A 7,732-nucleotide genomic window follows, 5' to 3' on the forward strand; every position below is an offset into this window, starting at 1 on the left:
CAGTTGTTTTGTAGGTGAATGAAGTGCCACAACAAGGATATGAAAAGGTTTCTAATGTTTGTTTGTTTCGAGATCATGCTTAAAGCGCACGTGTTATGGATAACAGGGTTTTACCTACAGAGTGTGACACTCATTTATCAGATGTTGATGTGGAATAAATTGAATGTGTAAAAAAAGTTTACTAAATGTATCCTGCAGCAATGTTGTCTTCTCTTGGCAAACAGTTTTACTTCGCTGTAAATTGCTTTGAGGAAAAAATAAACATGGACAACTTTATGAAAACCTATGTTGGTGTGCGGATAATTTTGAGTGGTGACAGCTAAAGTACAGGATCAAAGCAAGTCCACCTTTTCTGCCAATCGATTCTTTTGAACAATTCGTTTCAAAGAACCGGTAAATAGATTCAAATTTACTGTAATCATCCTTGTGAGCATATTACAACATGATCTAAAATGTTCTAATAAATCCATATGTAGCAGGTACATTACTTTTTGTTGTGTTTTATTACGTTTTTAAGAGTGTTCGGCCGGTCAGTCACTGATCTGGTCCCAATCCAGTGATTCAGTTCATGAATCGAACATGTCAGAAATACGGTTCTAATGAGTCAGATTCGAGAACCGCTTTAGATGTGAGCTGGTTCAACTGATTCACTAAAATATTTGACTCAAAAGAAAAGGAATCCTGACGTCGAGACCCAGTCGACCAATCAGAGACTGTGTTTGTGAGAGCGGCGAGACCAGGGTGAGACGCGAAAAACCACAGCAGCAAATGCACTCATTTTGTAGTTAATTGTGGCCGTGTTGTCCCAAATCGCTGCAGAGGGGATGCGGGTGACCTTCACGTACTACAAGGAGTTGTGATTTTATTTCTGTACATGTGAATGAAATCACACACGTCGACGGTGAGTATGCTTTGAGCTCTTTAAGTTTGACAGTTAAACTCTAGGACAAACGCTCAAGATCTCTTTGCCAACACCAAACTCATGAACGAGATGTCAACACAGCGTGACTTATTATTTAACGTTAAGACACTTTTACATTATGTTAGTCTAAATCTTTTACACAACCGACTTGGATCTAATGACCACTCCTGCTAGTTGTCACACGTTTTATTTCACCGAACACTCAGCATGATGTTATTTTATAACATAGGTTTTTAGACACACCTTTAAATCTTGCTACAAAAAAATAAATAAATAAAAAATAATTGAACATTGCCATCGACATCGTTATTTGCCCGGGGAAAATGCAGATCATTGAAGCATGTCGGGATATGTTCACGACACTATATTTTAAATAAAAATGCCATTATCCACAACATGCAAATTATATAGACTAGTTAATTATTTTTTTTCTTCAAAATTTGAACAATAAATAAATAATAAAACTGAAGAAATGAAAAGGTATAAAAAAAAATTTTAATATTTTTGGCCAATTGTATTTTATGAATTTATAATTTATTTTTTATCATTTATAAAATTACAACATATGTGGCATTATAACCCCAACCTGATATTTATGACAAATAACCTTGTCCTTCATTGTAGTATAGTTATTTAAGCAATATCAGAAATGATTGGATGTTTAGCTTGGTTGACATAATTCATAAAAAAAAATATTATTTTTAGTTTTTACTTGGGTGTCTGAAACCACCTTTCATAAGCATTGCTTTAGAAAAAAATTTCCATTGAACCCAGATATCCCTGTTGATTCGTCAATAAAAGGCATCTGGATGACACAAATGCAAAATGCCAAAATCTAATTAATTAATTAAAGTTGAAATTACGTTTTTGGCCAAAGGGAACATCATAGCCCATTTTTTTTTACTTTTAGCTTCCAAAAAAAAGAAGACTAATTTTAAAAACATGCTCATCACAGAAGATGTGTATTAGAGTTAGAGTTAAATAAATGAATAGATCCAGACAAAAAGAATTAGCATGGTGTCATTGAACCCAGTTATTATTTAAAGAGACAGTGTCTAAGTAATTGTAAGAAGGCCGGATCCTCCAGTTGGATCCTTGCTTCTAACTTTTAGTCAATACTTAGCTTAGGATGTTCTGCATTCAACTGTTTAGATCAAATCCACATGACTCGTATATTTCGGTCCTGATTCAGACCTTTGCAATTACTGTGGAATTTTAAGAGTGGCCGCATACCACACCAATTACATTTTTATCACTTGCATAGAGAGTAAGAGCCTTGATTCAGAAGGACCGTTGTTGCTGTGGACAGATGAAGAGGGACAGATGGCACGAAGGCTTGATGATCTTAGAGGTCGCAGCTGCTGTTGACTGACCCACACGGCATTGTGCTCGATGTCGAAACTACTGTTCTTTTCAAGTTTGCACATCAAAGATATTGTAATTTCAACTCATGTTTATAATCAGGGGAAGATTTCTCCCATTTTTCTTTTGGATGCTCATGTTTTTCCTCATTTTTGAGTGAGTTTGTTTCTTAATGGATGACGTGCGGAGATCTTTTTGTTTAATAGGTGTTTGGATGAACTTTAAACACAGGGTTGTTTTACTCCCTGAAGTGGTGCTTACGATAACTAAGAGCTCAGCTATTTCACTGCGGTCTGTCATTAGAGTGAGTCATATCAGCTCTTTACAATTGACTTGAGAGGGAGCTCAGAGCTCACAAGTGGGTCTTCATCAAACCTTAAAGTACATGCTCTTGACTGGTATCACATGACTCCAGTTATGTCATATTCTAACGCAAGGAATGATGTAAAGATGCCGTTTCAGTTCATAGAAAGGTTCTGACTTGTATTTTTTGCCCCAGTTTTTAACGAATACCCTGACAGGCCCTGCCTCACTGTGGGCATGTTTAGACCAATACATTCAGGTTTAAAGAGGTCGTTTGTAGTACGGTAGTTACTATTCTGCTCAATGATTACATCCTGAAGATACCAATTCTGTTTGTGTTCAGTATAAAAAATGGAAAAGCAGAAAATGTGAATGTGCTTTGGCTCAGGTGAGTGTCCCCCTCTAGAATGACAGGGATGGTCAAGCGTGGAGATAAGCCTGACCTGAGGCCCTGTGTTGCAGGACTATCGCAGTGTCAGCAAGTAGAATGACAGGGGAGGGTCACCTGCTCTTGCCCTCAAGGTCATGAAAACAATAGAGGTCCCCAGGGTCATCGATGAGAGACACATACTCTTTTATCTCCAAAAAGTCAGTAGAAGCATTAGTAGAGTATCTAGAATCAACTCTTTATATAGTTGAAGAATAGGTCCTCCCTTATGAGGAGAGTTTGTTCATTATTTAGGCTACTATGTACAATTTTCCCGAAACATCTTGCAGTCTAGGTGGTTCACATTATAATGAAAAGGGTCAGATTTCCTCAGAAAATCCTGCCTATTTGAACCGAGAGGGCAAGTTTTTTTTTAGCTACGTAGATTTTGAATACAACTTCCAAGAAATAAAAAGAGTTGTATATTTAATAAGGTGCTTGGGTAAAAAAGTGTTCATCTGCAGCATTATGGCTGCAAATACCATTTTCAAATGTGTGCATTTTGTTCATCCATTTGCGTCACTCTTGCAGTTTAGCTGGGTTTATGTATGTATTTATGTTATTAGTAATTTGGGGTTTGTAAGATGTTTTTTTTTTTTAAGAAATTAATAAGTTTATTCAGTAAACATGCATGTTATCAGAAGTAACAAAAAATTATAAAGTTATAAAAGAATTCAATTTCAAATAAATGCAGTTCTTTTGAATTTTCTATATCAAAAAAATTGTGAAAAAATGTAAATAAAATGTCAAATAAAATCAGAATTTCCACAAAAATATTAATCAGCGCAACTCTTTTCAACATTGATAATAAGAAATGTTTCTTGAGCACCAAGCACAGCATATTAGAATGATTTCTGGAGGATCATGTGACACTGAAGTCTGAAATGATGATGACTGTATTTTGTAGTTTGAGCACAAATTCTCACTTATAACAGGATCTGGTTTAACCAACAGTCTCAATCTGCAGTTCAGGGCAGGGCAACCCACATTATTCTGCTGTATTTCCACCTTTTTCTCATTCTTCAGGTAAACTGCACATGACCTCTGCAGTATTATGGCACTTAGCACAGGCTGCATTCCATCTCATGCTCTCTTCAATAAGAGCACTGTAATCCTCATCAGATCCTGAGAATGCAGGGAGACTCTCTCACACAGAATAAATGTCCAGGCATCTCTATTCAGTTACCTTGGCCACAGTCCCAGGTGAGACAGCTAAAGGGTCTATTTAATCTTAACTTGACGAGAGCACTTTGGAAAAGAACCCAATCTCTCATCATCTCAGTAGATGAGATCCGCACACCCACAATTTAGATGCGTCGAAAGCAGTGGCCAGAGTAATAGGCACTTAGGTCTGGGCTTCTGAACCCAGTGTGTCTTTAGATGAAGCACTCTGACCAGTTAATTAAGCATGGATAGAAACGTTCTGGAAGAGTAATAAGTAGCTTTTGACAAAATGAAATTATTCAGACAGACCCATGAATTACTCATTTACACCCAATTAATAGCTCTTCTGTTAAATTTAACTTCTAAGATTATTACTAAATTTCAGTGTTTGCAGAAAGGGTTGTGTAGTTTTATGATTAGCAAATGCAAAAAGAAGTACATTAATTCATATCCTCAAAGCAGCACATTTTAGGAAAGTGAAGTGTTACGCCCTTTGGGGCGTATCTGTTTCTCTGCAAATCTCCTGATTACTTTTTCTACCATTCATTGCCAACTACTGCCAGCTATCTATTCATGATAACCAAACACTTATACTGTACTGTACTTAGTCTGAACAGGTTTTTTTTTTTTTTTTTTAAAGAGACTAAGAACACATTTTTTAGATCCTTTTGCTGGCGAGTTTTGTTTACAATCTATTTTGTGAGTCCTTTGTGAGTTTCGTTTGGAGGCTTGGCCCGCTGCCTTTCTTGCAGTGTGTATCAGTTCTTGTGCTGGGATGTGAATAGATAAGGGACCCATCACATTGTGCAGCACACAGACTGATTTACCTTTCTTCTGTATAGTCAGGTTGAGTTGTGGCTATTTTAGCAGCTTCACTTTTCTTTTGCTCATGTTTTTGGCAACATTTTTGCTCCTTTTCCCCCTTTTGTTTTTTAAAGGGGTCATATGATGCGATTTCAAGTTTTCCTTTCTCTTTGGAGTGTTACAAGCTGATTGTGCATAGATAAGATCCCTGAAGTTGCAAAGACTAAAGTCTCAAACAAAGAGATATTCTTTATCAAAGTTAAGACTCTGCCACGCCCCCCTAAAACGGCTCATTCTAACACGCCCCCACATATCTACATCACTATCTGGGAAGATTTGCATAACGCCGCCAAAATGTTCATTTTGAAAGATGAAGCTTGCTATTATGGTAAGGGGCGTTACATTTCTGACGCGTGCTTGTGGTTTTTCGGCCAATCACAATGCACTGGGTCAGCTGGCCAATCAGAGCAGACTGCGCTTGTCGGAAGGAGGGACTTTGTAGAAAACGAAGCGTTTGAGAGAGGCGGGGCATAGAGGACCTACAATAATGTACAGTATTTGAAAAATAATGTGTTTTTTGAACATTAAAGCATGCCAACATATTCTGTTACACCAAACACACAAAATAATGATCTTTTAAAAAGCATCATATGACCCCTTTAATTATTTAGTGAATAGAACATTATATAAAGTTATACAAATTTTTCAAATTTGTTTTTGGAATAAAAGTCTCTCTGGTTGAAAACTCTGGCCTTAGACTAATCAAGGTGCAACATAAAGAAATGTTTGGAATACAATAAGTGATTAGATAATTTACCCAAAAATTCATCATCATGCTGTTCCAAATCCATAAGACTTCCATTCATTTTTGGAATAGAAATAAATATATTCTTTTATATTTTCTCATAATTTTTGTCCATCCATTTAAAGTCTACATAATGTAATTTCGTTTTTTTACACACATATAAACATTGATCAACACACATACATAGAGTACATCAATATGTTAATGGAAGCTCAAACACGCTTGCTTGGCACACAAGAACCATGAGGTTTGTTCTCATGCGTCAAGCAAGTATGTTTATGCAAGTACATCAAGCAAGTGTATGTGCATTCATATATTTCCTTAATGTTCTGCTGTAAAAACTCACAGGACACATAATTGCAAGAATTTATGTAAAATTACTAAGGATCCATCAATATCCCTGAGAGCTACGCCTTAATATTAGAGAATGCGCTTTGAAACGGCTTTTTTAAGGTTAATCATAAATCATCTAGTTTTTGTGTGTGTGCAGATGTTCTACAGTTTAAGAACGTTCTTGGCTCCAGTGTCATTTGCAGAACATCGCAGCACTATGATCATGCTGGATTTTTCCAGATCTCGTCCAGTTAGAAATCAGTTCAGAGCCATATGCTTCACCTGCCGTTAGTGATACCTGAGCCCACGTTTCTCCCAGGGCCCCATCCAGCCCTCGCTGTGGCCTCAGAGGCAAATGGACAAACTCATCTCCATTTCCCAGCCCAGTGAAGCACACAAAGGAAGCCCTTGTTGCGGGGCTCTGATCTCTCTGAACCTGCAGGCCAGAGAACAGGAAGGCTTCTGAGAGTCTGCAGGAGAACGGTGGAACGAAAGAGCATATGCGCTGTAATCAGTTGGCCAATTAAACAGACCCTGGTCTCTCACCCCCATGTAATGAGAGAGGCCGACACTCAAGGGTTCCTTTCTCAACATATGAACCTTGGGAAGGGATACTTCTGCTTCTGTAAGCATGTACAGATAAGCTATACTTGTTATGTGCTGGTTAGCATGATATTAAATTGTTCGTAAAGTGAAGATTAAAATAGTAGTTATGCTAATTATGGAAGCAGATGGCAGTTCTGAAACACAATGGTCTAAAAGCCTTTGGGACTGAAGAGCAATTTGCTTGTCAGTTCACGATGGACTTTTAGGAGTATTCCTTTAGAAAGACCCTAATGCTCTAATGAAGGGCTAGGTCAGCTAGAATTGGTTGAGACACCAAATGCACATTCTCAGAATTTCTTAAAGACTTTCTAAGCTGCTTTAAGGTGTCACGTACCGAAAAGTAATAAATACTTGGGAAAGGGCCCACAAAGAAATTTAATGTGAAATATGAGACGCATGTAATTTTACCAGGGTGGCCATTGAGCCCTTAAAATTGCTGTGAAAGGAGACGTTCATGCAGCTTCCCTTTCTGAAACCTTTTTTTTTTCGGTTCAGTGCAGGTGCCAAACGCTGCGGCTCCCTACTCTGATCATTTAAAAGGGTTTTTTACTACTGTTTGAGTAGTAGTTTATGTTGAATATTGTAAGCTTTGAATTAGTTTATTTTAAAAATTTGCCTTGAAAATATATTCTTTCATTATATGGGAATTTGCCTTTGTTTACATATGAGTCAAGACGTTAAGTATTAGGTTGATGTTTTGTATAATCATGGGAGGTTTATAGATTTGTTAAAAGTATTTAATTACTTTTTAAGGAAACTGGTTGAGGTTAGGAGGAAGTTCTCACTAGAACTATATCCTGGTGACATTTTTACAGTAGATTGTGACTGAACGGATGAACTAGGACACGTATTTTTCATAAATATCAGTTTTTGGGACAAGTTGCCACATTTTAAATGTTGGAAATTAGGGCTGCACGATATATCGAAATTATCGAAATATCGCAAATGTAAATATCGCAATATGCATATCGCAAGGGCGGGCGATATCTAAATCATTTTAATAATA

At 37.1% G+C, this 7,732-nt stretch overlaps 1 protein-coding gene across 12 annotated transcripts in view; it reads left to right on the forward strand.

The window, feature by feature from the left end:
- The first annotated feature begins 708 nt into the window (after positions 1 to 708).
- The window catches only part of LOC107725258 (ly6/PLAUR domain-containing protein 6B-like), a 22,482-nt gene continuing 15,458 nt past the window's right edge, over positions 709 to 7,732 (forward strand). For all 12 annotated transcript variants that reach the window (XM_016534458.1, XM_016534460.1, XM_016534459.1 and 9 more), the window contains exon 1: positions 709 to 901. The gene's annotated coding sequence lies outside the window, so the exon portion shown is untranslated. The remainder of the gene's footprint in view (positions 902 to 7,732) is intronic.

The sequence above is a fragment of the Sinocyclocheilus rhinocerous genome, unplaced genomic scaffold, assembly GCF_001515625.1.
Source record: "Sinocyclocheilus rhinocerous isolate Xijiao unplaced genomic scaffold, SAMN03320098_v1.1 scaffold3807, whole genome shotgun sequence".
In the NCBI taxonomy this organism is placed as follows: domain Eukaryota; kingdom Metazoa; phylum Chordata; class Actinopteri; order Cypriniformes; family Cyprinidae; genus Sinocyclocheilus; species Sinocyclocheilus rhinocerous.